This window comes from Uranotaenia lowii, chromosome 2, assembly GCF_029784155.1.
Source record: "Uranotaenia lowii strain MFRU-FL chromosome 2, ASM2978415v1, whole genome shotgun sequence".
NCBI classification, from domain to species: domain Eukaryota; kingdom Metazoa; phylum Arthropoda; class Insecta; order Diptera; family Culicidae; genus Uranotaenia; species Uranotaenia lowii.
This window is the reverse complement of record NC_073692.1, coordinates 366,709,664-366,731,972: the sequence shown is the minus strand read 5'-3', so window position 1 is coordinate 366,731,972 and position 22,309 is coordinate 366,709,664. Positions and strand designations below refer to the sequence as shown.

The following is a 22,309-nucleotide window of genomic DNA, read 5'->3' as shown; positions in this document are numbered from 1 at the left end:
TCTATGGCTCGGAAATGAAAAAAAATATTAAACCTTTGGTTGGCACGTTTTTTTGCGCTTTGTTAGATTCGGTAAATCTTATATTAGAATCATTTTTATTATTATTTTGTCATTTTTTCTTATGTTTCATAAGCATCGAGAAAATTTAAATACAATTTTTTCCTAGAGTGTCTAATTCCGGGATTTCTAAGGCAAGGAGTGCTTTCGTATCATAGCTTGGTTCGATTGATGGCTGGAAATTGTTCTGGTATCTTACAAATCCCCAACCTCTGAAAGGTAAAGAGAAGGGGGTGGGGGGAAATCTCATGTTAAATATGACACAAATTGATCAATTCCCACGTGATTTCGATCAAATTTGATGTACAGAACATTTTCCAACCGCAAAATCACTCATTGTTTCAAAGGACCCCTTCAAATCTGTCATTATCAAGCACTAAAATGTAGTTCAATTAATTGAAAGAGCGCTTACTTTTTGTTCGACTTTCAAATTTTCTTTTTTCTTGTTTCTTTAAAAGTTGGTTTGTTATTCAACTTTACATAAAATGTATTGATATTCAAATAATTGAACTACAGTTAGTCCTTCATAATGACATACATATTTGGGACATAAAGGGTGATACGGTCAAAATTTGGTCAAGGGAAAACGCGTGTAAATCGATGAAAACGTTTATTTAAAAAATCAAATTAAATTTCTTTTTCAAGTGTAATTAGTAGGGATTCAACACATTTGTGGCCAATAAATAATAACCAAAGGTTTTTCTGATAAAATTTTGGTAGCGTAGCTTAAGCTTATTTCTCTGCTTCGAATCGATATATTTTTTTCGTGGAAATATGTTTTGAAATTGTTATTTAAGCCTTTTTATTCAAAATTACTTTTGTCCCAATGATTAAACACAATGATTCAAATATTGAACAGGCAATGTTCTAATTAGGCCGGAACAAATTTAAAATCCATCTTTTGTCACTCGGAGTTGGAATATCGCGAGGGGGGGGGGGGGGACAAAAAAAATAAAACGAAAAACAAAAAAAATTGGAATAAATTGCACAAAAGCTTGTATGCAACCCAATTGCATACTATATTATTGCATAAAACCTATAAATCAAGTATTTTTTACATAAAAAAATCAATAAAATCAAGAATACAAAATATGAATTAACTTCCATCTTCCAAAATTTGGTTCTTGATCTTGTAATCTTTTGGATATTGGAATTTTTATTTGAAATTTACTTAAAATACTTCAAACTTTATTTATTCCCCCCTTCGGGATTTTGGAAATTTCGAAGGGGGGGGGGGGGGGGGTGGTAGTGACAAAAGAAGAAATTGATATTTGTTCCAGCCTTATTGAACACGTAAACATTGGAAATCATTGCATATATTCAGGGGTATTTCGCTTGATAGTAAGCCTTGCAGGGGCGATTTTGGTTGAGCTAGCAACCAAGAAACAGTTTGTTTACATTTCCAAACACTAACCGATGTTTGTTCAATAACTGGTACATGCTTTTCTTTACGAAACGAGTACTGCAAGATTGAACGTTCAATAATTGAAACATTGGCGTTTTCTGTGATCCAATGATTGAACACTTTAATTTGTTAAATTTTAAGAAAATAAGGATAATAAAGGCTGCCACTCTTCCAGAAATCATTCAAAAAGACTTAGTTGAAAACACTCATATCATTATCTTAGACGTTTATTTGTCTTTTATCCAATTTTTCCCCCAATCAAAAAAGGCTGTTTTCTTCATCCAATCGAAAAACCAAGCCAAAATTTGAACACATAATCAAATTTCGGGGATTGTGGCTTTAAGAGTCCGAGATTCTTGATAAAAATTTGAACATAGGTATAAAATGCTTCAACAGTGGCACAACGAATTTTGATTCATTTTTCTACTGTATATTATTGTTTTAATCGGTAAATGTTTTACTAGTGTTCAATATCTGGTTCCTGTTCAATAACTAGTGCTTCTACCCTATAAAATTCAGGAAAAATATTCAGTTTGGCTTCCGCTTTTCGTAGATTTTCCGATTGGCAATTTCAGTCAAAAATAATATTGATTAATAAACAGCACGTTTACGTATTATCCGACGTTTCGGCATTTGGTCTTGGCCTTCTTTTAAGGAGAATTAGGTATTGTACTGTAGATCTGGCTATGGGTGTGGGACTAGATGGGAGCTTTTGCTACGGTGATTGGTTTTTTGTGAAATGGGGTTTTACACATTTTAATTAGTGTTTCACTTGTAATAGCTGTCTACTATTTTTGTAAGCCTACTCTTAACTGTTTTGTTGTTTTTATTTTGCAAAGGCCGAAACGTCGAATAATATGTAAACGTGCTGTTTATTAATCAATATTATTATTGACTGAAATTGCCAATCGGAAAATCTACGAAACTCAACCAGTCGTTAAACAAATTTCTTAAAAAGCTTCCGCTTTTCCAAATCCGAATTGCTGGGCATGACGCTTAACCCCTGCCATCAGATTTTGTACAGCCACTTTGTCCACCTTCTTCGCCGCAGAAAGTCAGTTTGCCTCCTTAGCAGTTTTTTTGGTCTTCTTTAGGTTCCGCTTGATAATAGCCCAGTATTTCTCAATTGGGCGGAGCTCTGGCGTGTTGAGAGGGTTCTTGTCCTTGGGAACCACCTGCACGTTGTTGGCGGCGTACCACTCCATGGCCTTTTAACCGTAATGGCGAAATGCCAAATCCGGCCAAAACAGTACGGAACAACCGTGTTTCTTCAGGAAAGGCAGCAGACGTTTATTCAAACACTCTTTCACGTAAATTTCTTGGTCGACAGTCCCGGAAGCTATGAAAATGCTGCTTTTCAAGCCACAGGTACAGATGGCTTGCCAAACCAGATATTTCTTCGCGAACTTTGACAGTTTCATGTGCTTGAAAATATCTGCTACCTTTCCCCTTCCTTTTGCCGTTTAAAACTCCTGTCCCGGAACTGCTTGTAGTCGGCTTTGATGTAGGTTTCTACGTCCATTACCACGCAGTCAAACTTCGTCAGCATCGTCGTGTACAGCCTCCGGGATCGCGCTTTGGCCGTCGTATTTTGTTTATCATCGCGATTTGGAGTCACTACCTTCTTGTAAGTCGATAGTCCGGCTCGTTTTTTGGCTCGATGCACCGTTGTAGACGATACACCCAGCTTATTTGCGGCATCTCGGAGAGAGAGGTTAGGGTTTCGCTTGAAACTACCGGCAACTCTCTTTTTCGTTTCAGCGGCTTCCGGTTTTCGATATTTCTCCGATACAGACTTCCTGGCTGTCGACAAACGTTCCCCAAACACTTTAATTACATTTGTAACAGTTGATTTGGCAATTTTTGGCGATTTTGCCAGCTTTGCGTGCTAGTAGCTCGGATTTTCGCGATGCGCTAGCAAAATTTTGAAACGCTGCTCTTCTTCCTTGGACGGCATTTTGACAACTGAAGAGTGAATTCCAAAATCAAAATAGGAGCAACATTCTACACACACATACCTTCAAAAAAAGGGGTGTTCAGGTTTTTAAATGCAAAATTGAAAGAAATACGTCAAGTTGATATTGACCAAATTTTGACCGTATCATCCTTCATATTTTAAATCTTCAAAAGAAAAAACTGTTTTTTTTAATCTTTCTCATCCCCCCTCTTATGAAAATCTCTTTGGAATTTATCCATTTTCTCAAGATGAATGATCTCCCAGTAAAATGTTTTTTTTTTTCTAGTTTTATTTACCAAGGATTTTTTAAAAAGACTTCCAAACCTTGTTGAAAACTCACTTTGCATCTTTTCAATTGTATGTGTGCTTTTTCGCCGTTGAATTCCACACTGCTTTATGATTAGTATTTCTTAAATGATGAAAGGGCCAGTTTTTTGAAGTTATCGAAATCAAATGAACTCGCAACCGAAAAAACCCATGTTATAATGAAATGAAAAAGGTTTTATCATTTTTTAGATATCATATGTTTGAATCCGCAGTACTAAACGATTTCAGTTTTCTCATAAGTGGATGTTCAATTGACATTCTTATTTTCAATGTTATTTCCCTGTCCCTAAACCATAAAGTTTCATAAAATTGATTCGTACCAACCATTTTTATAGTTGTTTTTACAATCTTTGGAATGGGTTGGTATTGAATTTGAAAGTACCTGGAAGTAAACGTTCTTAAAGGGTGATGCGGTCAAAATTTGGTCAATATCGGTGTGTGTGTGTGTGTGTGTGTGTGTGTGTGTGTGTGTGTGTGTGTGTGTGTGTGTGTGTGTGTGTGTGTGTGTGTGTGTGTGTGTGTGTGTGTGTGTGTGTGTGTGTGTGTGTGTGTGTGTGTGTGTGTGTGTGTGTGTGTGTGTGTGTGTGTGTGTGTGTGTGTGTGTGTGTGTGTGTGTGTGTGTGTGTGTGTGTGTGTGTGTGTGTGTGTGTGTGTGTGTGTGTGTGTGTGTGTGTGTGTGTGTGTGTGTGTGTGTGTGTGTGTGTGTGTGTGTGTGTGTGTGTGTGTGTGTGTGTGTGTGTGTGTGTGTGTGTGTGTGTGTGCGCGCGTGTGTGTGTGTGTGCGTGCGTGCGTGTGTGTGTGTGTGTGTGTGTGTGTGTGTGTGTGTGTGTGTGTGTGTGTGTGTGTGTGTGTGTGTGTGTGTGTGTGTGTGTGTGTGTGTGTGTGTGTGTGTGTGTGTGTGTGTGTCTAGAATGTTGGTCCTATTTCGATTTTGGAATTCACTCTTCAGTTGTCAAAATGCCGTCGAAGGAAAAAGAGCAGCGTATCAAAATTTTGCTTGCGCACCGCGAAAATCCGAGCTATTCGCACGCAAAGCTGGCAAAATCGCTAAAATTTGCCAAACCAATCGTTACAAATGTAATTAAAGTGTTTGGGGAACGTTTGTCGACAGCCAGGAAGTCTGTATCGGGGAAAAATCGAAAACCGGAAGCCGCTGAGACGACAAAGAGAGTTGCCGGTAGTTTCAAGCGAAAACCTAGCCTCTCTCTCCGAGATGCCGCAAATAAGCTGGGTGTATCGTCTTCAACCGTGCATCGAGCCTAAAAAAGGAGCAGGACAATCGACTTACAAGAAGGTAGTGACACCAAATCGCGATGAGAAACAAAATACGACGGCCAAAGCGCGATCCCGGAGGCTGTACACGTCGATGCTGACGAAGTTTGACTGCGTGGTAATGGACGACGAAACCTTTGTCAAAGCCGACTACAAGCAGCTTCCGGGACAGGAGTTTTATACGGCAAAAGGAAGGGGAAAGGTAGCAAATATTTTCAAGCACATTAAACAGTCAAAGTTCGCGAAGAAATATCAGGTTTGGCAAGCCATCTGTACCTGTGGCTTGAAAAGCAGCATTTTCATAACTTTCGGGACTGTCGACCAAGAAATTTACGTGAAAGAGTGTTTGAATAAACGTCTGCTGCCTTTCCTGAAGAAACACGGTTGTTCCGTACAGTTTTGGCCGGATTTGGCATCTTGCCATTACGGTAAAAAGGCCATGGAGTGATACGCCGCCAACAACGTGCAGGTGGTTCCCAAGGACAAGAACCCTCCCAACACGCCAGAGCTCCGCCCAATTGAGAAATACTGGGCTATTGTCAAGCGGAACCTACAGAAGACCAAAAAAAAACTGCTAAGGACGAGCAGCAGTTCAAGGCAAATTTTAAGATAAGATTCATTTAAAAAAATAATTTTGATATTTTTTAAGTGCAATGGATAATTATAATAAGGTCAGATCTTTTTTATATTCATCTAAATTATTTTTATTATATTTTTTCGGCATTAAAATCTTTAATCTGGGAAGATATCTTTAAAATTTTTCGCGGCCTATTAATCATGTTTTCACTCTTACAAATCTTTTCAAGGAGGTATTGGCGCTATAACCATGTTCGAGGACCCGAGATGATGGTACAAAGAATCCAATAATTATTAAGGAAATATTTCCAGAATAATTGTATTGATAAATTATGAATTATTATGTAGCAAAACCTTATTTCCATGCATTGAAGAGAAAAATGGAAAGGTCCAAGGAGTATAGAAATATCTTAGCGTCTGTGCTCCCAACAATTATGTGTTCCAGTTGTCTTTGCGTCCAGTACTACACAGTGGATCCGGCCGTATCAAAATGAGTAGTAAATATATTGTTACGACTCACTGGGATGCTGACAGGATCTGACTGTGCATGTATAATATGCATAAGCATAAGTTTAGATTAAGATTAAATAAATCTTTAAATTAGTTTGACAAATTCATACAAATAGTCTTTGTTTACAGGAAGTAAATAAATAACTGATCGAAAAATCAATCATTTCATTTCATCAATTCATAAAGGAAAAAAAAAGAATTGATTCTGAACAGTAGAACTAGATAAAAAATAAATTCCATATTTGTCCAAGTAGGCAGGGAGGTAGGAATTAACCAAATGTCCACGCTTGTCCTCAGAGGGAAGGAATTACATTGTTACTACATGAAGAGTTATTTTGCAACATTCTCGAAATTAATGATTCTTGCACTTATTAAAATAATGTAATATATTAAAAAAACTTTCAAAAATCATTTGCTCATAAATTACAAAGATTGAAGTCAATACTATGAAATGAAAGTTATCCTTACAAAAACTCATGGTGGGCAGTGTGCTACTCAACTCCTCCCAGTTGTAAATTAATCCAACAACTTTTACCTTTCATATACCACGCCGAAACTTGGACAAGCCTAAGCCGGTTTCAATCGAGTTTTGCCCTATCAAGGTTTGAACTTGACCAACAACCGGCACGCGGAGGACAGGTTTTCCCGAATAATTACGTAAAAACCCCCTAATCACACCAAGTTGCCGAACCTGTTGGTCGTGCCGATGTAAATTTGGAACTAAATTTTATTAATTAATTCAAGTTTTACGAATAACATTACCCTTGAGAAGAAATGTGTTTTTAAAAGAGTTTCGCAAGATTTTGCAACAAAATATAAGCAAACAAAGCCATTTCTTACAGCCCTTTGTTGACTTTCTAACCCCCTGTTGAACACGCCGTCTTCCTAGTTCGTCAACAATCATGGTCACACAAAGTGTTGATGCTGTTGGTGTTACATAATATCGCTGAACTAGCGTTGAAAATCAAATTCAATAAAGTCGCTAATGACAAACATGTGGCGATGCTTCGGACGTTCCGCTAAAAGTTCACCACGATAGGCTTTTTCTTGAGTGCTCCACAATCATGTCGCCACACCAAACGCGGCCCTTCCTTCTTGGGGTTTTAAGCTTTTGTTCCTTCTACGCAGGGGCACCAACAAAGAAATAAATCCACTTCGCATTCATTAGAGTGGGCTTATAGAGACACTTTATCTTATGTGCTTCAGGAGCAACACGAATCTATGATGATAATCGATAGAGGAGCATCGAAAAGTTTTCAATGTTCAATTTACATTTGTATAGTGATATAGATAGCTGACTCCGATAGTCTTAAAAGTCTGTTTAATAACTCAAGGTATTAGGCATTTGTCGCAAATCACTGTAAAGAATTGTTTTGTGATTTTAGCTCTTCTTCAAATGATTAACACTTAAGCTAGTCAATAGAAAGTATGAGTATTCGATCCTTAAAGGTGCAACCTGAGGAGTCAATGTTAGATCTTTACAATGGGTGGAGTATATTTTTGTTTCAAGACAGATGCCTGGCCTTTGCTTTATCGGTGAACCATTTTTTCATACACATTAGACCAGTTGATTTAACCCGGTTTTTCTCAGTTCACAGAAAATAAAGATCAACATGAGTCGTTTGACTTTTCCTAATTGTGGGAGCTTTGTATTTAACATTATACGAAATTTTTCGATGAAGAATAACCCTAACGGGTTAAAATCTAAATTTTTTTGTTGCGAAATTTGGCCCATGTTTGGCAATTTTGACTTTTAGGTTTTGTGAGTCTTTTTAAAAATTTTATTGCGATTATTTACTGTGTTTATTGTTTTAAATTATTGGAAAAATAATAGTTATGAGAATTGCATTTATAGAACTTTTAAATAATTTCCATTGGATACTACCTAGCCGCTGAAATCCGAACTGTCGATGAGAATCTTTACTGGGACCAGGTGGACGCTGGCTCCGGATCGTCAACAGTGGAGGTCTTTTACCACGGCCCTATGCACCGGAGGATCGGCGCGGGATCATTAAGTAAGTAAGTAAGTAAGTAAGTACACAGCAAAAATTATTTCCTGTAAAATTACACAAATGTCCTGTTACAAAAAGGAGCAGGACATTAACCGTAATTTTATGGGTCGAAAAACAAATTACGTGACATTTAATTTTCAGTGTACAACTTTTTTACAGGACATTTGCTGTAATAACAAATGAATTTTCGCTAACTTTCATGGAAAACAATTTAAAATTCCAGGTTTTGATAACTACAGCTTGATTTATTTTAAAGGTTGCAATTTCAGTGACACGTAATAGTCAAAAATTTTGTCTGTGTAAGTAAAGGGTGATACGGTTAAAATTTGGTCAATATCAAATTGACGTATTTCTTTCAATTTTGCATTTAAAAATCTGAACACCCCTCATTTTAAAGGTGTGTGTGTAGAATGTTGCTTCTATTTTGATTTTGGAATTCACTCTTCAGTTGTCAAAATGCCGTCCTATGAAGAAGAGCAGCGTATCAAAATTTTGCTCGCGCATCGCGAAAATCCGAGCTACTCGCAAGCAAAGCTGGCAAAATCGCTAAAAGTTGCCAAATCAACCGTTACAAATGTAATTAAAGTGTTCGGGGAACGTTCTTCGACAGCCAGGAAGTCTGGATCGGGGAGAAATCGAAAACCGGAAGCCGCTGAGACGACAAAGAGAGTTGCCGATAGTTTCAAGCGAAATCCTAACCTCTCTCTCCGAGATGCCACAAATAAGCCGGGTGTATCGTCTACAACGGTGCATCGAGCCAAAAAACGAGCCGGACTATCGACTTACAAAAAGGTCGTGACTCCAAATCGCGATGATAAACAAAATACGACGGCCAAAGCGCAATCCCGGAGGCTGTCCACGACGATGCTGACGAAGTTTGACTGCCTGGTAATGGACGACGAAACCTACATCAAAGCCGACTACAAGCAGCTTCCGGGACGGCAAAAGGAAGGGGATTATTTTCAAGCACATGAAACTGTCAAAATTCGCGAAGAAATATCTGGTTTGGCAAGCCATCTGTACCTGTGGCTTGAAAAGCAGCATTTTCATAGCTTCCGAGACTGCCAACCAAGAAATTTACGCGAAAGAGTGTTTGAATAAACGTCTGCTGCCTTTCCTGAAGAAACACGGTTGTTCCGTACTGTTTTGGCCGGATTTGGCATCCTGCCATTACGGTAAAAAGGCCATGGAGTGATACGCCGCACACAACGTGCAGGTGGTTCCCAAGGACAAGAACCCTCCCAACACGCCAGAGCTCCGCTCAATTGAAAAATACTGGGATGTTGTCAAGCGGAACCTACAGAAGACCAAATAACTACTAAGGACGAGCAGCAGTTCAAGGCAAACTGGCTTTCTGCGGCGAAGAAGGTAGACAAAGTGGCTGTACAAAATTTGATGGCAGGGGTTAAGCGTAAGGCTCGGCAATTCGGATTTGGAAAAGCGGAAGCCTAACTGAATATTTTTCCTGAATTTTTTATTAATTAAACTTGAAAAAGAAATTTAATTTCATTTTTTAAATAAACGATTTCAATGATTTACACGCGTTTTCCCTTGACCAAATATTGACCGTATCACCCTTTAAGGATACTTATTCGCCCTATTATGAAAACACATTTTTTAACCATTTTTTTTAGAAAGCTTTAATAAATTTGGCTTCATATTTTTATGGAGTTATGAAAATCGGTTCATTAGTTTTCAGCAATCAGTTATAGTCAATACATTCCTAAAGGGTAAGTTGCATTTTTTTCATCCAATCACCTCGTACCGGTAACACAGTACCACGTGCTTTTCTCAGTAGAGAAAACAAAAAACCGGCAAAACCTTTTGCTTGCAAATTTTTAATGATCAGCAGGCTTTGATTTGCTATCCAGTAGATACATGTGAACTCTAAATGGTCGTTTCTTATGGCCGGTCCAAGGTGTATTGTAACCAGTAAGTTTACTTACTGCTTGGTGGGAAAAGGATCAGCAATGACGCGTGTTGGAACGCGTGTCAAGGAAGTGCCTTAGTGAGTAAGGAAGGAGGACCACCCTAAAATTCCCGTGCACGGAGGTAGCCAAACACATAGGTCAACTCACCAAAATATAGCAAGAGATGGCGCTAGTAGTCGTGCGCATCGGAAACGCACTAAGAACGCAGCAACGAATACAATAGGGCATGGTGGGAAGAACGGAAAGACAACTACAAAGCCGCTAGCTTGCGTATGGGGTCAAAGATCTTGCTCTGAAACGGCCTCACTTTGCATGGATATCTTGAGCCGACCACAGCCTTGCTTTAGTTCAACTGATAAAGCAATCGAACTACCAGGTAATAGCCATTTTGAACCCCATACCAGGCAATACACTAAAATGGCAAATATTTCTCCCATCATGTCCCTACAGGACCCCGAATTCCTAGTTAGGAAAACCTAACCTGCGGTGTTGTGCTCAACGATCCGGCCCAAACCGACGAGCGGTGCCGGTTATCCCAATTTCTGCCTGACAAGCGCCTTACGACCGGGCATTATCCTCGCGTGAGTTGTATACCGACGAACACATATTACGTCGATAGATTCACCTTCGTGCCTGGTTCAGCACCCAAGGTGGGACCAGGTACGCCGGTCGCCGAGCTGATTAGCTAGCTAGTGCTAGTCAGGGGAGTAAGCTACCTGATCCGGAGCCGACCAACGTAAATGCTACCCCGCCACAGACTTCACAACACGTAAGAGCTGCAGACCGACGATCCCCTACGACGTCGATATACTTATCTTCGTGCCTGGTTCAGCACCCAAGGTGGGACCAGGTACGCGGGGTGCAACGTTGCCGCCTAATCCAGAACCAAGCCCCGTTATTCCAATCCTGCTGGGGCCTTCGGTGTTCTGGAGGCCAGATCCGAGCGCCACCGGTCGGAAATAGACCACAACCCACGAGACACCTGGAGCTGACCCTCGCCTCGTGGACTAACGTACCATCTCCGGACCGAGCCTAGTTCACGCCGTATACGCCATCTCGCATTCATAAGGTAGGACCACAACAACTCTTGGGGGGAAGAATAGTGTTCCATAAGCCGTGTTCGGGAAATAATAAAGTGGGAATTCAACTGAGCGCATTGAGGTGTTTCCTTGACTCCGAATTTGAGTGTTGCCGACCCTGAGGCTTGAGAGGGGGGGGTTCTTGTTCGACTGAGCAGTTTGGGAGAACCGATGGTTACACTCTGGCGCCCAACTTAAAATATATTCGTATATTTTCGGTAGTGCGAGGGAACACTCTTTGAGCGCAATTTTTACTGCTTTGGAAGTCTCTGGGAAAACGCCCGAGACCTTGCAGGCCGTTTGGCATTAGCACAAAAAAAAGCCAACGAAAGCGAGTGGAGAAATTACCACCCACACGGAAGTTATAAAAGATTTGTATAGGGGTCTTGGTTGTTCACAAAAGTTGAAACCAGCCATTTCGTGAGTGTCAACTTAAATTCAAAATATCAAGTTGCACTTATGGGTAACTTGATAGTTTAATACCGGTACTCAATCTAATTGTCTTAAATAGTATAAATAATTTTGTATTGTTCAGTATTCCTTTTGAAAAACAACATAAAGTTGAAATGATTTTTAAATCTGTGATATAAATGTTGAGTCGTGAAAACAGTTTGTACAAGTCTCTAGTAATATTGTTTGAATAATCCAATTTGAATAAATACGCATGAATACAATTAGCCAAAAAAAAAATTAATATTAAATAATTAGGCTACATCTGAATAAAATTTTGATTGATGAATGGGTAAGAAAAATCGTTAAGAAGGTGTAATTGTTGGGGGAACTTATAGTGCAAGAAATAAAAACACCGAAACAAAGAGTCATTTATTACATTAATATAAAAAAAATTCTTAAAGTTATCTTAGATAAATTGATCATACTATGTTTATAACTTATTTTTGAATTTAAATATAGTGTCTGTATTTCCGTTATACACTATAGTTTAACATTTTTGAATTGGGTCTAATATTCCCGTATAAGGTCAATCAATTAATCATAACTTTCTTATTTAGTTATTCAATTTAATTAGTTTTTCATTATTAAAAATACGTTAAAATTAGAGTAGGTTATTGTAGTGATTAAGTTTTTCTCTATCTATCAGTATTTACTTCGTAAAAAAAAAAATCATTTATACCTTGGCTTCTCAAAATGGATATGTCCCACTTGTATGTCCTGTACTATGGGATGAACTGTGCTCATCTCACAGTCGACGAGCTGGATTACGAGCTAACCATCCGTAGGATCGATCCGTTAGGTAAGCGACAGTTGAGTGAACGTGCCCTACGCTTTCACCTAAAAGAAGAGAAAGAGAAACATATTATTAATAATCTTGTTACTCCTATAACAGTCGATGAAGATTTGGGTATTTGTGAAGATAAGATAGCGAATATCAAATTACACTTGGAAAAGCGAGGAAAAAAGAGTGTACCACATCAGCTATACAAAACCAGATTGGTTCACATATTTTTTCGTTTGGAACGGCTGAGAGCCGGAACAAACGTGGAAAGATATGCAAACAAGCTAGCTGAAACCGCTTCAGAATGTTTAAAATTACTGGGCACATATTTTTCGCTTACATCACCTCTTCCTGAAGTAAGACAAGCGGAATTGGACATCATAAACGCAAGTCTGAATCAAATTAGAGCAAATGAGGGTCACGAACTGGTTGAAAATCCAGTTAGTGAGAGAAATGACAATGCTAATATGGATATAGAAGTTCCACAGGGACCAGAAAACTCCAATCAGGTGGATCCTAATTTTGAAGAGCGAAATGCAAATTGCAAAATATTGGTTGAAGAAAATAAAAAATTGGTGCAAACTGTAGAACAACTTCTAAAACGCATCCAAATATTAGAAACTAACCAATCGGGAAATGATACACAATTTAAAACAGTCCAAAACACTTGTTTCTTGGAAGGTCCTACTGCCCAGTCGGTTGAGAAAAACCAGCACAGACCGGAGGACTTCCTCGACTGGCTGAAACAAAAGAACAGTTCAGTACAAAATTCTTTGAGCTCAATTAGAGATGAGCCAAGGATGGAATCATCCAAAACGCCAGGGAATATTATAGACTTAGTCAGAGAAACCGACAGACATGCCCACAAGCGACTTCCCATCCATAAGTGGAAGATTAGCTATGATGGAATGGATAATGGTCGAAGGTTGAACGAATTTCTGAACGAGGTCACATTCATGGCCCGTTCAGAAAGTTGTTCGAAGGAAGAACTCTTCCAAAACGCCCATTATCTATTCTCTCATAAAGCAAAGTCTTGGCTTATGGATGCGAATAGCTTTGGGGAACTAGCCACATGGGACAATTTAGTTTCAGAACTTAAATCGGAATTTATCCCATATGATGCTGACTTCGTTTTCGAACGTCAAGCGACCAACAGAAAGCAAGGCCAAAAAGAAAAATTCCACGATTTTTACATGGAAATGGTAAGAATTTTTCGGGGAATGTCCAACCCTTGGGACGAGCGTCGAAAATTCGACTGCTTGTTCCGAAATACTCGGGAAGATCTTCGGATTGCGATGCTCGCCGCAAGGGTGGATAACATTCCTAGTATGAAAGATTTTGCTAAGAAATTCGACGCTATTAACTGGCAAACTTATAACAGTCGAGACGCCAGGCGAGAGTACAGGCGCAGAGAAGTCGAAGAAATAGATGAAGATAATGAACAAAGAAACAGAGAAATTGAAGAAATAGAAGATGATAATGGATATAACAATATTAGAAGTAATTACGAAAACCAAAATCGAGTACAATTGAAAAACCAAAATAGTAGTTATAATAGAAATAGAAACTCTAAACCGCAAGGAAATAATTATAATCAAAATGAGAACCAATTTTGGAAAAGAGAAGAAAGCAATAGGGGAAAACAAAACATGTTTAAGGCCAGAGAGGAAGAAAGGAAAGTTCGAAACCGCCAAGCTTTACAAAATAATTCAGAGCCTGTAGCAGGGCCAAGCGGAAGCAATGCTCTACAACGAGTAGTCAATGCATACATTCCACTAAAGCGAAATGTATGCTTTAACTGCCACGTTGTAGGACATTCTTACGAATCCTGCCGCGAGAAACTGATCCTATTCTGTAAAACGTGCGGATTTCCTGGTTTCTCAACTAAAGAATGCCCTTACTGTGAGGTAAAAAACTAGGAAAAGACTGCTCTTTGAGGCGAGACAGTCTGTCACAAAATTTGATAAGACCTCAAGAAACCGATGTACCAGAGATTCTTCATAATCTCGGCTATTCGCGGGTGGGAGGAGGCCTTACTGAAGGAGAAGAGATTGCTACAATGCTCATCACCCTAAGCAACGATCCCAGACCATTCGCGAAAGTCGATTTTATGGGAATCTCGATCATCGGGCTTTTAGATAGTGGCGCAGCGAAAACAATATTAGGCGCTGGGGCAATAAAACTTGTGGAACGCCTTAAACTCAGTTTAAAACCCTCAAAATTAAATCTAAAAACTGCGTCAGGGCAGAACTTGGAAGTGTTAGGAGAGTGTGAAATACCTCTTACTTTTAATAATCAAACAAAGATCTTACCAGTCATCATCGCACCGGATCTGAATCGTGCGTGCATCCTGGGCATCGATTTTTGGTCCAAATTTGATATCCGTCCTATCGTCGGTAATGAAATCGATGTCGTCGATGACCGGTCCTATGACACCCTAAAAATTGAATCGAAAATTAGTGAAGAGCAAAAAGTAGAGCTGGAAAAAGTAAAACAATTGTTTCTTGTAGCCGGTAATGGTAAATTAGGAAAAACACATTTGCTGGAACATAAAATAGAAATAAAAGAAGAATTTTTGAACGCGAACCCAATTAGAAAAAATCCGTACCCATGGAGTCCAGAGATTCAACGGAAAATCTATCTGGCAGTCGACAAAATGCTTGAGGATGGAGTAATCGAACCGTCAAGTTCAGAGTGGGCTCTTCCTGTCGTGCCAGTCAAAAAGCGGAACACCGAAGAAGTCAGACTCTGCATCGACGCCCGTCTTCTCAACGAACGCACCAAACGTGATGCGTACCCTCTGCCTCACCAAAATCGCATCCTTAGTCATCTAGGCCAATTCAAGTATTTATCTACCATAGATTTAACGCAAGCCTTCCTACAAGTACCCCTAGAAAAGAATAGCCGCAAATACACTGCCTTCTCGGTCCCAGGAAGAGGCCTGTTTCAATTTTCGTCCCTTCCTTTTGGTCTTGTCAATAGCCCCAGTACACTCAGTAAGGTTATGGATATGGTTCTCGGGTATGGTGCCCTCGAACCCTTTATCTTCGTCTATCTAGACGATATTGTAGTGGCGAGCAACACATTCGAAGAACATATCCAACGCCTTACTGATCTGGCGCTAAGGCTGAAGGCAGCAAACTTGAGCATTAATCTGACGAAATCGAATTTCTGCTGCAGTGAACTACCCTACTTGGGCTACATTCTCTCCCGCGAAGGACTGCGACCTAACCCGGATCGCGTTCAGGCGATCCTGGGGTATGAGGTCCCAAAGTCGGTGAGAGCGCTGAGGCGATTCCTCGGTATGGTGAACTATTACCGCAGGTTCATCGAAAAGTTCAGCGAGCTCACTGGTCCTCTGACGGATTTGCTGAAAGGTAAACCGAAGAGAGTCCAGTGGAACAATGCAGCAGAACATTCATTTCGGGCCATCAAAGAGAGACTTATTACAGCTCCGGTAATGGTCAACCCAGATTTTACACTCCCCTTTAGCGTTCAGACTGATGCTAGCGACGTGGCCATAGCTGGCATTTTGACTCAAATTCAGAATGGTGAAGAGCGGGTGATAGCCTACCATTCTGAAAAACTTAAGGGTGCTGAACTGAACTACCATGCAGCGGAGAAGGAAGGGTTAGCTGCCCTCCGCTGCATAGAGAAGTTTCGCGGATATATAGAGGGAAGGCGATTTACTTTGGTGACGGACTCTTCAGCACTTACCTTTATAATGAAAGCCAAGTGGAAATCGTCGTCAAGGCTCAGTAGGTGGAGCATCACTTTACAGCAATACGATATGGAGGTCAGGCACCGGAAGGGCAAAGATAATGTCGTCCCGGACGCCTTATCCAGATCCGTAGAAGCTGTAAATGTGGAAGAGGATAGATGGTATGCAAATCTGTACAAATCTGTTGAATCAGACCCGGAGAAGTACATGGACTTCAAGATTGATTCAGCAAAATTGTACAAATTTGTCTCCGCTCGATCGGATGTTCTCGACTACCGATTTGAGTGGAAAGAATGTGTACCAAAATCCTCTCGCCCACGTATCATTCGAGAGGAGCATGACGACAATTTCCACATTGGTTACGAGAAGTGCTTAGAAAAGATAAAACGTCGATATTATTGGCCAAGAATGAACTCAGAAATTAAACGTTACATCAACAACTGTACAATTTGCAAAGAAACAAAACATTCGACCACATCCACTACGCCTGAAATGGGTAAACAACGCGTAGCCGAGAAGCCCTTCCAGATAATCTGCATGGACTACATTCAGTCACTTCCCCGGAGCAAGCATGGAAATGCTCATTTATTAGTAGTCATGGACTTATTTTCTAAATATTCCATGCTTGTACCGGTGAAGAAGATTTCAAGTGGTAGTCTATGTAGCATTCTGGAAGAGCAGTGGTTTAGAAAGTTGGCAGTTCCCCAGTACGTAATATCTGACAACGCTAGTACGTTTATGTCAAAAGAATTCCGAGATTTGCTACAAAAATACGAAATCCAACATTGGGCAAATGCCCGACATAGAAGTCAGGCCAACCCAGCAGAGCGATTAAATCGAACCATAAATGCTATGGTTCGTTCGTATGTGAAATTGGACCAGCGACAGTGGGACACGAGAATTTCGGAAATCGAATATGTTCTCAACAATACGGTCCACAGTTCAACCAAATACACCCCGCACAGGATAATATTCGGCCACGAAATCATGATGCGTGGCACTGATTATCGGCTCAATCCGGATGTGGAAATTGATGTTAATGAACGCGTAAAGAAAATGGAAGAGGTTTGCAAGCGAACGTATCAATTAGTTACGCAAAATCTTAAACACACGTATGAGAATACAAAAAAATATTATAATTTACGACATAAACGATACTCCCCCACTTTCAATATTGGACAATGCGTATTTAAGCGAGCATTCCGTCAGTCAGTGGCAGGGCAATCCTTTAACGCTAAGCTGGGACCCCAATATGTTCCATGCGTTATAACGTCCAAGCATGGAACAAGTTCCTATGGAGTCGCTGATATGAAAGGCAAACCCCTGGGCATTTTTTCAGCAGCAGACTTAAAGGCTTAAGAAAAATGGTAAAAACATATATAAATACGAGAACGCTATCTGGTTACATAAGAACATCTCGCACAATTATTAGGTAGTCGATTATACGATCTGCGTAAATTTGAAAAAAAAATACAGCACGGTAAAGCAGGCCGACGTCCTAAGAATGTAAAAGTTCATAAAATACAGGGGCGGTAACAAGTCTAAAAACAACCCAGTAATTTTTAAACGAAATCAAAATTCAAAAAAAACTATCAAATTATTCTTTTAAAAATAAATCTTAAGATGGGGACACCGTGGATACGTAAGTTGCACCAAAGGTGGAAAAGAACTTGCATGCAAGTTGTTGGGGGTCAAATAATGTGGGGCGATATAAAAAAAACACACTGGTGCATTAATTTGCATTGGGGAAAGGCATCACAATGAGCGTGATATCATAATAGCAAGATTCTTAGTGAAAATTTCACACAACAGCATAAGTTCCATCATGAACATAGTCCGGGGTAGCTGAATAAAAAAATCCCTACCTGCACAGTCAGGCGCATAACCGATCTCCCGACATCCAATTAGTGGGAAGCCAATCCAAGCATAAACCATCTTGTAGCGGGAAATCAGGCCGAATCCTCTTCAATCGAGTAGAGTCAGATAATTTATCCATCTGCAAGCTCGTCACTTTCCTTAGTTGGTGCCAAACGAAATACCGTATGCACATGCACAGGAAACTAACCCATTTGACAGTTCTCGAGAATGCGGTACTAGATCGTAACAGCTTGTCAAACAGTTCCCACCAACAATCAATCACCTATGTTCCCAAAACCGAAACTTTTCAAACAATCTGTGAAATATTTCAATGCGTACTACCATAATAATATTAATTCACCGTTGATTAGTGTGGCTTAAATTTAGTTTTGATCTAGTATTTTAGTTTTGTGTTATAATTATATGTTTCGTTATTCCATTAGGTTCAACTTATTTGTATCACTATTTTAATTATTATGTGCATGATTGTTGTTATATATAAAATGAATGTTGTAGATTTAGATTGAGTATGAATGGTATTAAACAGTTATTTTCGGTGATTCCACGAATTTGGTCAGTAAGTAGTTGAAATGGGTCGCTGGAGACCGGAGTCGAAGACGTTGATGGTCAGTAACAGGCCGAGGCCTTTAAACAGCGTGGAGTTGACATAGTCAATGATGATGCCTTATGACCCCGACCCATGTATACACTAAAGAATTGGTCCTCTTCTCGAGTCAGCAATTCAAGATTGTCTTTATAAAACTAGAGTAACTTCGAGAACAGCTTATCGTTAAAAAAAACTTGTGCGGTGTCAATTTCGGTCGGTAAGTGTCTGGTTCAGAGGTACACTTTAGATCGGCGTCTCAGAAAAGTGGTAATATGAAAAAATATTAGCTTGCTAATATTTTTTCAACCCAAGCCGGAGGAGAGTGTAACCAGTAAGTTTACTTACTGCTTGGTGGGAAAAGGATCAGCAATGACGCGTGTTGGAACGCGTGTCAAGGAAGTGCCTTAGTGAGTAAGGAAGGAGGACCACCCTAAAATTCCCGTGCACGGAGGTAGCCAAACACATAGGTCAACTCACCAAAATATAGCAAGAGATGGCGCTAGTAGTCGTGCGCATCGGAAACGCACTAAGAACGCAGCAACGAATACAATAGGGCATGGTGGGAAGAACGGAAAGACAACTACAAAGCCGCTAGCTTGCGTATGGGGTCAAAGATCTTGCTCTGAAACGGCCTCACTTTGCATGGATATCTTGAGCCGACCACAGCCTTGCTTTAGTTCAACTGATAAAGCAATCGAACTACCAGGTAATAGCCATTTTGAACCCCATACCAGGCAATACACTAAAATGGCAAATATTTCTCCCATCATGTCCCTACAGGACCCCGAATTCCTAGTTAGGAAAACCTAACCTGCGGTGTTGTGCTCAACGATCCGGCCCAAACCGACGAGCGGTGCCGGTTATCCCAATTTCTGCCTGACAAGCGCCTTACGACCGGGCATTATCCTCGCGTGAGTTGTATACCGACGAACACATATTACGTCGATAGATTCACCTTCGTGCCTGGTTCAGCACCCAAGGTGGGACCAGGTACGCCGGTCGCCGAGCTGATTAGCTAGCTAGTGCTAGTCAGGGGAGTAAGCTACCTGATCCGGAGCCGACCAACGTAAATGCTACCCCGCCACAGACTTCACAACACGTAAGAGCTGCAGACCGACGATCCCCTACGACGTCGATATACTTATCTTCGTGCCTGGTTCAGCACCCAAGGTGGGACCAGGTACGCGGGGTGCAACGTTGCCGCCTAATCCAGAACCAAGCCCCGTTATTCCAATCCTGCTGGGGCCTTCGGTGTTCTGGAGGCCAGATCCGAGCGCCACCGGTCGGAAATAGACCACAACCCACGAGACACCTGGAGCTGACCCTCGCCTCGTGGACTAACGTACCATCTCCGGACCGAGCCTAGTTCACGCCGTATACGCCATCTCGCATTCATAAGGTAGGACCACAACAACTCTTGGGGGGAAGAATAGTGTTCCATAAGCCGTGTTCGGGAAATAATAAAGTGGGAATTCAACTGAGCGCATTGAGGTGTTTCCTTGACTCCGAATTTGAGTGTTGCCGACCCTGAGGCTTGAGAGGGGGGGGTTCTTGTTCGACTGAGCAGTTTGGGAGAACCGATGGTTACAGTATATATATAGGAGGTGTATCGATATGCAAAACTCCCGATTCAGCCAATTTGAGTGGACTACTGCGGAGTTCGTGGAGTTTTTTTTACCAACAAAGCCCTCAGCTCAAACAAATTCACCGATGTTATCGTTGATTGGTTATCTTTCGACTACAGTAGGTATGAGATAACAAAACGGAACTTCAAACGAAATATAAGGAAAATTAAAAAAAATACGATTTGTCTATGACCGGACACCAAGTTGTTGTCTATGACCGGACAAAAAAATATTCAAAATTATAGATGATTTCAACTTGAAACTTTCATTTTTTCATCTCTATAGCACCCTCAAATGGTTAGCAAAAGATAAGGATTCTTTTACGAAACTATTTTGGTCCTCTGAGAAACTTTAGATTTTGCTGTCCGGTCATAGAGAATTTTTCTCTAGTTTTTTCGAAACAAATGTTCCATTCTGGTTTGTCAAAAAAACTTTTTTGACTGTCTTCATAGAATGTTCAGTATTGGAAAACACATACTCACAAGACCTGCGCAAGTGATTTCAGTCATTTTGCTACGTTTTTGTGCCATTGTTGACAACTTTGGTGAAGTAATTCGTAGTGTCCGGCCATAGACAACACTTTTGGAAATGAGCGAAAACTAACAAGAAATGATTTCTCTTACCACATGAATATGTTGAAAATTAATTTTTTCCTAATATTGTTAAGTGATCATAATATTAATACTCTTCAACTTAGTAGAGGAACCAATATTTACAAAAATCTATTTTTGAAGTTATTGCTTAAAAACCTTAAGTGGAAGGCTGGTTCGAACTGGCAACCTTGTTGGCCTTACACGCGTTTTTCTGGTGTCCCGTTTAATCGGCATTTAGCGATGTATTCCTAGTGCTTTTTCCTGTTAATTTATATTGTGCTGAGCAGTTCATTATTCTTCGTTGAAAAAGTGTTAATTTCCATGTGAAAAATATCGCCGGTGTTGAAAATTTAATAAAAAAGAAAATCAAATTTCGATTTTTCCATTCATTCTTTTCTCCCGGTTGACGACGCGAGTGATGTTGTCTCTTTTTTTTTCCTCTTGATTATCACGCTGCTGTGTTCCCGAAAACGAAAATCATCAGCAGCGTCGATCAATCGTTGTGTTATGTATTGCGTCTCGCTCATACGAAGCACCAAAACCTGTCTGAAAAGTCCAAATAGTGTATGAAGAATGGATTGGACCAAACTTTTCCTGCATCGATAATCAAAAGCTACAAATTCACCCCGCAGCTAAGTATTTCAACATATTTTTCCTACGATTTTGCTCCAATAACAGCTGTTTCGTAGTTAAAAAATACATCTGAATTTTTCGGCATGGGAAAGTGAAACATACTATAACTTGCCAGCTCGTTTACTCATTCTGTGAGGTCATGTTTCACGTTCACGTCTAATCTTACCGCTTCTTCTACTCCACTTGATACTATCATTCTGGTTTATAGAATAAATACAGTAGTTCTCAAACTCAAGATGACAATTTTTTAAATTTGTATTTTTTGTATCTTAATTTGAATGTTGTTATTTTAATTTAATTTAAGTTCGATATCGAGAATATTTCAAAGTTTTTTTTTCTATTCAAATTGAGCTAAATACACTTGCTTGATGGATGCAACATACAGAAGTTATATTTAAATGTACAAGGTATATTTGTTTTTTTAATGTTAGCTGGATTTCAAATATTAAAATCGCTTTTAAATGCTAACCGCAACCTAACCCAAATAAAAAGTTTATAAAAGCTTCTTAACTTTGTTTTAGAAACCGTGACACACCCATTAGTGTCGGAAAGTGCCGAACCTGTCGCCCCTCGCCCTCAATGAGTTCAGTTAAATGAACTATCGTGTAGAAAGAGATAGAAAATTTTTATTCATATGACATGGCAATGGCAGTTCACTTTTTGGCAGAACCGTACGCAACATTTCATGAAGAAATATTTCAACGATAAAGATTTTCTTCCATGCAATATTGTGTACAAGTCAACGTACAGAAACAGATTTTATTTAAGATGACAGTTTATTTCTAGATAAAAGAAACATCCCAAATCATCATGTTTTATTTAATACGTCAATATAAAAATCAAATTATAATAACTTTTGGCTGCAGTAGCATGGTTGATTTTAATGGTTTTAAAGGTTCAACGGAAACTAAAT

At 39.8% G+C, this 22,309-nt stretch overlaps 1 protein-coding gene and 1 long non-coding RNA gene across 2 annotated transcripts in view; both read right to left on the bottom strand.

Moving 5' to 3' along the window:
* LOC129749086 (elongation of very long chain fatty acids protein AAEL008004-like) overlaps window positions 1-22,309 on the bottom strand; it is a 64,840-nt gene that overhangs the window by 24,706 nt on the left and 17,825 nt on the right. The window lies entirely within an intron of this gene.
* On the bottom strand, window positions 12,283-18,134 carry LOC129749087 (uncharacterized). The gene is made up of 3 exons (XR_008737921.1): window positions 17,947-18,134; window positions 14,673-14,797; window positions 12,283-12,416 (listed from the first exon to the last, which is right to left on the bottom strand). It is a non-coding gene; the product is annotated as an uncharacterized LOC129749087 (long non-coding RNA).